The following is a 9,634-nucleotide window of genomic DNA, read 5'->3' on the forward strand; positions in this document are numbered from 1 at the left end:
ATTGTTCTTATTGCATGTGCTGTGAAAACAATTGGACTCGCATCTGATTTTTAGTACATCGTAGAAGTGGTGCTGTTGGGTGAAAATATTAGAACTGGGCTGTTCAGACTGCCATGAAAAAGTTGGATATGGGCAAAAACTGTCAGATGTGGGTTGGCTTTGCCGTCTTTGTGATCTTAGCCTTTAGCTGTCCTCTCCATAGATGCTTCTACCTAATCTATTCCTCCAGACATGTTCATGCAAAGTTTTATTTTTTTATGATAAACCATAATTAGCTGTGTTTTTACCCACTTGTGTTATAATTGCATTCAAAATGTCTGGACTGTGTGACTCCTTGTTATCTAACCTGAAACTGATTTAGTTTCAACTGGTCATTTAACCCGTTTTGAAGATGATTGGATAATCATCCCCAAATTAGAGTGAACAGCACCACTGGAACGTACATTGACATAACGACCTGTAAATAGACCAAAGATCTTATGTGTGGAAAAAGCACAATATTTTTGTTGCACCTGTACAGAGCTGCATCAGAGGCTCAGGTGCTGCTGTGAGGAAGATAACAGGTGATTACAGAAACATCTTCACCTGCAGGTCCCAGGGGTTACCCAGAAGGTCTGGTGTCAGCAGGGCTGCTGTGTGTTCAGGTCGGCAGCCGGTCGTACCAGGGCAGCTGCTTCTTCTCTGACACACAGCTCGGAACATTGATCCATGCCACAGAGCCTCCTAGCACTCATTGTCGGCATTACTCTGAGCGCTGTGGGGGTGGGGGATCCTGCTCCGACTGGACAGCAAAGCCGGTCGACAGTCTGAGGAGAAATGATAATACACCAGTTTCTCAGGCCAAGGAGCACACGCTGCAGCCGGAGGGATTACGGCAGAGTAAACGAGCTGCAGAAGTCTTGTTTGGAAAAGAAAGTGAGTTTGACAATCTCGGAGTCAAATGGTCAACTCCGGGGTTCGTTAGTGGAGAAACGGAAGATTTATCGCCTGGAGACATGATGACAACAGCATCCAGGCTGCAATTGAAATACTGACAAATTTGCAAGAGAAGCAAAACAAGCAGCCTGTACAAATATTTATTAGTTTGTCTGGAAAATGTTTTGGCTTCCGGTATTTATTGCAGCCACACCAAACGCGCAAGGAGTCGGCATTTTCCAGACATGTGACAAGAGAACGATTTAAAATGCACTTTTTGCCCGGCTTGGATCTGCTGGTCCTTCAGCACAGAGGAGGAATTTGATACAGACACCCCAGGCTGATGAAATGTGAGATTTCTGGCAGTGCATTTCTTCTGCATGTCTAAAAATCCCCGGCATGTCTGACATATTTTCCTTAAGGAAAGTGTTCTGTATAAAAAGTGCATTTGGTAGAAGCTGTCATCTTTTATAAGAATCACCCATGCATAAATCTGTGTCCCAGAGTTGGAGATTCACTCGTATCCTCAACACAAACAGCTATGGAGCAAAGATAGTTTCCTTAACTGTCGATATTGTAGTGAATGTATTGGCGCTTAATTGCAAAATTAAATACATTCCATTTTTAATAGTTTTTGCAACCAGATAGAAATATTTAGAAGTGGTTGTGCCCTTGTTAGTCTTTCCCACCACTCTGACATTTGACCCAGTGTTCTGTACAGTATGGCTTTAGGACATTTCAGCACAGCTCAGTTATTGTGCCGGAGCAGCATTTCACTCATGTCAAAGTCTGAACTTTGGCCACTGCATCATCACCTCTCGAGAATTTTTCCATTGATTAGGAAAATTGTTCTGTTGTAGCCAAACTACCGTCATTGATAAGACGAGCTTTAAGTTAACTTTTAAATACTTCGTATACAGAAGATGCTCCTGCGGCAGCGCTAAGACGGTTTCCACTGTGTGTATTAATGCATATTAAGGTAAATTTAGTATTTGAACTTTTAAAATAAGCAGCTAAGTATCAAGTATTCATGGCTTGATATTAGCTGCTGTTTTGTTGTCATTAAATTTTAAAATTTAAATTGTTCTTACAGAAGAGACATGCAGTAACTATAATAGAGGCTATTTAACATGGAGTCCATGCTCAGGTTCAGAGCGTTGCTGATCACATAAGATGTTCAGCTGAATGTCACTTTGAAAGACTAATAGCAGCACACTTAACTGGCAGATACATTAGAGATGCATTAATTCAAGACTACCAGTGAACGGTGCCTTTCGTCGGGGGGGATAAACACTCAAAATGACTTCAAGAGTAGAAAATACACTTGAGAGGAAAACGGCTCGTCGAGTCTTTTACATTTCAAGTGTGCGTTATCACAAAGTGCCACTAAAATGCCATTCACATTAAAACTCCCGGGTTGTTTTTTTGATTCCAGCATAATCACTGTGCCATCTCAACACCAGAAGAAAGAAAACTGTGGAGAAAAAGAAGCAAAAGAGCACTGATGTCTCTCCACTTTGTTCATGAGAGGACGTCTGGAATTCACCATCCTACACGCCGAACGATGCGCCTTCTACGTTTCTCAAAAGAAACACTCTGGATTTCAAAAGTAAATCGCATTTGAGGGCACACAGGAGTGACGTGAGGTTGCCGGGCTCCAAAAATACGCTGCTTATTTATATCGTATGTTTAAAGCTTTAGATGTCTGTCAGTTTTACTTAAACAAAATGAGCCAGTGTTTCGGAAGCCTCAGAAGAAAGTCTGGATGTCAGTTTGATGCATGAAGAGTTGACATCAGTGAGGATAAATTTCCTCCTGTGTTAAAACATAAGATATGCTGATGCAAAAACAGTAATGCTACTAAAAATAATACTTAGTAGAGCTGAATTAATCCTAACTGGTTCACTAATTGTTCAATAGATGTGTGCTTAAGAACATTTAGGCTTTTCTTTTTATAGTAGAAATTACTGGCTCAAACTTGAGAATGCGCTTTGTACAAGTACCTAAATGTATTCAGGTTTTCAAAGGTTTTTGGTCGGGTCATTAGTGTCTTTCACAAAACGGAATAATGATAAAGCCATAAAGACAAACTAGACTCTTTCAAGTGCCTTTGGCTGTTCATAAATGATCAAATTCGCCGTCCTTGACCAACAAAAGTTTAAGCTTTCTGAAATAAAGATACAATATGAGTGGGTTGGAACTACCACAGCTCCAGGACTCGGTTAAAATAAATGTCAGAAACTCTGAATGTTCCTGTCAGAACATGAACTTTTTACTTCATGAGGCATATAACAATGTCATGCGAGCAACTTCTATATTTTTGTCAATAACACCTGGCAGCCTGGCATTTATGAATATTTTGATTGTGCTTTGAAAAGACGTCCACATAAAGAAAAACAGAACAGCTTCTGTAACAGACCACAGAGTCCTGCTTAGCGAGCCGCTGCTACTCTCCTGTGCTTGGATGTGTATTGTTTAGATAAGTGTGGCTGTCAACATTATATGCCAGAACACATGGTTTCTGCAGAGCATTGCACAGTCACTGCTGACAGGTGAAGTAAACAGCAATCAATGTTGTTTACTTCACCTGTCATTGGTTGACGCTGTGAGTCATGGAGGGACATGTGGCGATAGCAGCATGTTAGTTTATAATCATGGTTAAATATGCTGAAACAGGTGAAGCACTACAGTTGGTCAGATTCAAAAATATTTCAGGATAACCGTTTGAAATGATTGTTTAGCTATAAATCATCAGCCTGGCCACATGTAAATGTATAAAATATTTTTTTCTGCCACCCTCAGCGGTGATACTTGGTAATAAGTGTTTTAACGTTTTTGTCTCATTCGTCTTTGTGCAGTTGTTTTAATTCAGCCATATTAGAGAATGTTGAGCATGAACAGCCTGTCTTGCTGAAGCATTTCCTCACATAGTTTAAGTTCAAACTTTGACTAGGCTGCTTCCAAATCTTACTTTTTTTGTTGTTGTTTTCTTGAGTCAGTCAGAGGTGGACTTGCTTTTTTCTTCTCCAATTAGATCATGGATGGCGTATTATATTATCAATATCGACTGTTCTGAAAAGTACATCCTCATGTATCTCAGTATGTGTGTAAGCCATGTGTGTGTAAAATAAGCTGTAAGCTCTCCCTGACAGTGTTTGACCTTGTTTACTCCAGTATCAAAACCTCTGAGTCGCAGCGAAAGCGAACTCCTTACTTTCTTGGCCTCTTAAACCAGCATCCAGAAAGTGTTCCTATACCTCCTTTAAAAGCGTAGTCTTCCCTCTAAACAACAATTTATTAACACTGAATCAAGTGAAGTTGTGTTTGAATTTTGTAATTTATTATTTTTTCTGCTTATGTGGGATTTGTAATCAGGATAATGTACATTTAATGTCTTCATGTTAGTCAAGGTTAAATATCAGCTCACTTCAGACTGCTGTTAGAAATAAAATCAGGTCAGTTGCTTGCTAGTTTCTTTTCTGCTCTTGGCATTTAATGAACGTTTCATAGAGCATATAAGGTCTATATGCTTTTAGGTCTGTTAACCCCATAACTTTTGTCAATGGTGGAATTGCTGGTGTTCAGGAGGACTTTAAGGTGAGCATTGCTCCACAATAAGTGGCATCAATGCAGTACAGGACGGATGTCAAACCCCGGCGCTTTAAAGCCGATGTCCTGCAACTTGTGGATGTGCTGCTGCTTCAACACCCCGGAGTCAAATAATTAGGTCATTAGCAGGACTCTGTGGAACATCACAGCATGCTGAGGCAGCGATGCAGCCTTCTGATTCAGATGTGCTACAGCAGGGAGACATACAGAGACTGCAGGACAACTAGAGTTGGACAGCCCTGCATAACGATATACGGCTGAAATGTGGTACAGAAATTAAAGGACTGCCTTTTGCGAACTCTGTCCCAGCATGTTCCTTCGTGTGCTCTGTGATTTCCTGTGAATCTCAGAGATCAGACATTAAATTACTCTCCTAAATAAAAATAATTGCCACCTTTACTTTCTCACCTAAAGACAAAAGATTCACAGGCAGTGCCAAATCCCTTTCCTGGCGCTCCTAATGACTAGGTCACCCTGCCACTCATTTTGATACAGGCGCATTATGTTTCCAATTCTCTCACCCCTCTATGAATCCCACAGGGCGATACATCATCACGCTGGAGTGTTTGGAGAACACGTCACATGACTTCCTCAAGATTTACAGCTTCAGTTTGCACATTTCTGAGCCCCTGACAGAACTTCATCCATCTTTCTCTTAACTAGAGCGACAAGCCGGTCTGCTTAGTCTGGCAGAAATGACATCCAACAGCGGCGCCTGAAATCGGCCTGATTGAAAGACGAGCCAGCGGGAGGAAGCGAGTCAGGATGCACGCCATTCTTGACAAACTGTAATGATTAAAGCTCCTCAAAACCCACACTACATCTCTTAGTTTCGATCGGATCACGACAGCTCTCATTATCGTCCCTGCGATGGCGCTTTGTCCCGGTTTACCACGCACATGCAGCTAAAATTAGCAGAGCCCTTCATACCTCTGCCTGCTCATACATTCAAACCGCACTGACTGGGCTTAAAGAAGTGAGTCGTGTCATTAAAGACTTGCACTCTCAGCCATAAACATGTAAAAGACTCCAGTCTTTTCATTTGTGCCTCCGCTTTCCTTTGAGGGTGTCTGTGTGCAGCTTCCTAGATTCTCCTCTGAAACTAGCGCCCTGCTTCTTACTTTTATACCATGCCAGCTGCAAACCTTGTGCTCTTAGGGGAAGAACATGCATTTGGTAGGTGCTGGTGTCTTGAGTCATTAGGGATGGACTACAGCACCAGTGTCTGACATTTCAGAGCGACATGAAGCCGTGCCTGTCACACAGATAACATCCCTTCGGGGGAGGTTGCAAGTGAAACTCCAACTATTTATTTCTCATTAATCCCATGCAGACAAGGTGGCAGCTGCATGCAGAGATTGTCATGTTTGTTTTATTTTTATTTGCACCTCTTTTCCTATCGCATTATTCCACCTGGTTTCAGAATCTGCAGTAGTTTTCTGTCTGTGCTCCGTTTGCCGTGGCCGCTAATAAAAAGATGTTGCGGCATTTTAAGCAGGGCCAGCGCCGTGGAATCACACGAGGCAGAGCCGTCTCTGCCGTTTTTAAACTGGAGATCGCAGGGTTCAGGGTTGGACATAATTGAGGAGAAACAAGGCAGCTGGCCAGTTAGCGGCCGACTCCGGAGTAATAGCTCATGCAAAAAGTCCACGGCCACCTCTAAAAGCGGCACACGGGGTGTTTACGGTCGAGCTCGGAGGTTTTAAAATTCCAACGAGGCTTAGTCGAGCCGTCTTTATCAGGCTGGATGATTTAAGAGCGTTCAGGGAGCAGGAGACTGCCTCTCTCGCAGGGCCAGTGGAGTGTGCAGGAGGAGGCTGGTGGGTGTCAAGTGGGCTTGATCTTTAAGCCTCTTCACATGTGGAAGCGTACAGCCTTCGAAGAACAGTCGAAGCAGAATCGCTAAGCTTCCAATCCGTGACTGACGGGAATCATAAAAGAGCTGAATTTTTATAAATATGATTATTTTTTGGTTTAAATATTCAACTGGTCACATTATACTTGGAAAAAGAATAAATTTTACAGATGTCTGTAACTGACTTAAATGTCGCCTTATTAAACTATGTTTCTACAATGCAGCCACAGACTTGGATGTATTTTTGCTGTAATTTGTTTTCATAGACACAAAGTAGAGCATAATCATAGGGTCGAAGGAGATTGATCCTGTTATTTGCAAATAAAAAGCTGAAAAATATAGTTTGCATTCAATTCAACTCCCTTTACTCTGATATACTTGAAGAAAACGCCACCAATAAACTTCAGAAGTTACTGAATCAATCAAAAAAGCAGACAGGTGACGGGTTTCTGATCAGACGGGACAAACGTTTAACCTTTTGCAAAAACGTGTTAATCAGAAAACTGTTGTGCACATTTTCCTGAGCACATAATTACCAAAGTGAAACATAGTAGTGGCAGCAAAATGCTTTTAGGATGATTTACTTTGACTGGGAAGCTGGTTGGCAAATGGGAAGAAGTTCAAGCTGGTAAACAACCCTAAAGAAAGAGCCAGATCTTCAGCGGATGGTTTCAATCAAAGCATTAAAACTATCATGAATCACACCTGAGTATTTTTGAGCATTTTGGCAGGCTTCCAGCCCAATCCGCATGAATTTAAAGCCTGAAGTTGTTGGTGTTGCCAAAAGTGGCTTTACAAAGCACTGACTCAGGAGATGCCAACAATTGTCCCACAGGTGATGAAGCTGATTTTCTCCACAGAAGAAATGTCCTGAAATTTTTTTTACACCTCTGTAAGAAGATAATGAAATAATTTAAGGCTTTTTTTTTTTTACCAAATATTTACCATAATTGCAGCCGACACTGTAAATGTTGGTGATCTGTGGTTTGTGTGTAATTGAATCTTGCACAGTGTTGGACTGGAAACTTGAGATCAATGCACCTCCTCCATGTCAACAACTGTAAAGATATAGTTATTGACCCAGAAGGGTTAGCTTTATTGATTAAGAACACATGTAATGTGGGAGCTTTGTTGGTAATACATTTTTCTAATCTTCTCTACAAATTACTGTATTTCCAAGATTCCAGTCTGAAAACATTTCTCTCTGACCAGCATGCCTCTATCATTAAGTGTTTTTATCAGACTACAGTCTACAAACCATCCAGTAGCCTGCAGCGATGTTTAAACATCTATGTCCATTCTGCCCTGAATCATAAAACACACATAAAGCCAGAAGAATGTGTTTTTTTTTTAAATCTAACTATGGAAGCTTAAATTAATTATTTCCCGATACTGAACTGCCAACACTATATTTTTTAAAGATCTGACGTCATTTCAGCTGACCGGTAGTGGGATACTTATTCCTGCTGGGCTCCACAACTTGCTTTCACCAAAGTTCATTTCAGCTGCACCAATACTTAGGTTTGAGAGTTCGATTAGGTCTTCTCGTCTCCCCAAAGGGAACTGGACGTTTTAGGCAAAAGACCCAGAGTTTGATTATATCGGCCTAAACAGAGCTGGTGTGAATGCATCTTTATTTTACTTTTCCAAAAAAAAAAAAAAGAAAAAGTACAAAATGGACGTTTTGTTTATTTTGTTTGAAGTTTTTCATATCCTTTTGGTCGTCCCAATCCCCAGCTATCCAAGGCAGGCCTTAAAATTTAAGAAATCATTTAAATAGAACCTGCTTGAGCTAAACCTTAAAGACATAATAAATAATCACATCACGTCCTGAGTTAAACGGATTCAAGAAGAGATGAGAGGAAAAGTAACTGGAACCTTTTACTCTACAAGGTTATTTCTAAAGCTTTGGAACAACAAACCACAATCAACAAACCTTCCCAGGAGTTACCACTGTGCTTGGTGAACTCATAAAGAAAATCACTAAGAACTCAAAACATCTGAAGCACTAAAGGTCTCACTTGCTTCAACTAAGGTTAATGATTCATGGACCAAAATGACATCAGTGGAGCGTTTTAAGACCAAAGCCATTTAAGAGTAAAATTAACATGAAGGTCCATCTCTTATACCTCAGTGATCCATGAGACTTTTAACAACCATTGCATCTGACATAAAACTAGTATAATTCTTTAGAAAAAGAACAAACTGATGGTTTTGTAGTGTGATGGTGCGGGGCAGCTGACAACCTGCTGGCATTCTGCTGCCTTACAGAAAATCCTGAAGGAAAATGTTTAGCTATCAGTTTCTAACCCTATATTGTCACACAACGTCAGTCTTGCAGTAGGACAATGATCAAAATCTCACCAGCAAGTTCAACTGTTAATGGTTAAAAAAAAAGAAAAAAAAAAGAATAATAATCAAGGTGTGGTGTGGTCTAGTTAAAGTTTCAACCTAAATCAAAATGAGCTGTGTTACCACAGCTTTAAAAATGCAGCTCAGTATCCAAAACCCTCCAATGGCAAGTAGGTATAATCTATTTCTAACTGACCCAAAACAAGAGAAGTTTGTTTGGATTAAGGTGCAGCCAGGAAGAAAATGTGCATGTGACTTTTTATTTGGTCATCGTAAACGCTTGGTTCCAGCTGCACAATAAATTAATAACAATTAAAAATATGACTTGACTAATGAGCTGAAGCTTCTTCATTGCGCACATTTGTTTGGAAGGGGAAGCAGCCAATTCCATAGGGTTGTAATATTGTCTTCTGATGGTGTGCCAGATTCCCTAATTTGGCACAGATTACAGAGACTCATAGATAACATTGGGGAAATTACAAGAAGCCTGGTTACAAATTATAATAAATCACAACACAGAAATGGGTCAGCAATGAGAAGCTGGGTCTCTGTAAATTGATATGCAAATTAAATTGAAACGTATTTGACATGGGCCAACTCAGGTTTCTACATAAGATTAACAAAACATTCCTATTTATTCATTTATTTATTCATTTTTTTAATTTATTTATTTTTTAATCTTTCCTTTTATCAGTGTGACATATTTTCTTGTTCAAAATTCTGGCACAGTATCTCCATTTATTTCACCTTAAATCTGCAAAAGAGAATAACGTTGAATTTCTTGATGGAGAATCCAAAGGGGGAGAAAACCAGACGTGCCGTCTTTCACAGTTATTAACAACAGAAGCACCCCACTGTTGACTCACATGCACATTTATATATATATATATATATATATATATA

General features: G+C 40.2%; 1 long non-coding RNA gene across 1 annotated transcript; it reads left to right on the forward strand.

The window, feature by feature from the left end:
- Window positions 1–613: 613 nt before the first annotated feature.
- On the forward strand, window positions 614–4,385 carry LOC103147550 (uncharacterized). Its single transcript, XR_477279.2, has 2 exons — window positions 614–915; window positions 2,351–4,385. It is a non-coding gene; the product is annotated as an uncharacterized LOC103147550 (long non-coding RNA).
- The last annotated feature ends 5,249 nt before the right edge of the window (window positions 4,386–9,634 follow it).

Source organism: Poecilia formosa, unplaced genomic scaffold (assembly GCF_000485575.1).
Source record: "Poecilia formosa unplaced genomic scaffold, Poecilia_formosa-5.1.2 Scaffold184, whole genome shotgun sequence".
Lineage (NCBI taxonomy): Eukaryota > Metazoa > Chordata > Actinopteri > Cyprinodontiformes > Poeciliidae > Poecilia > Poecilia formosa.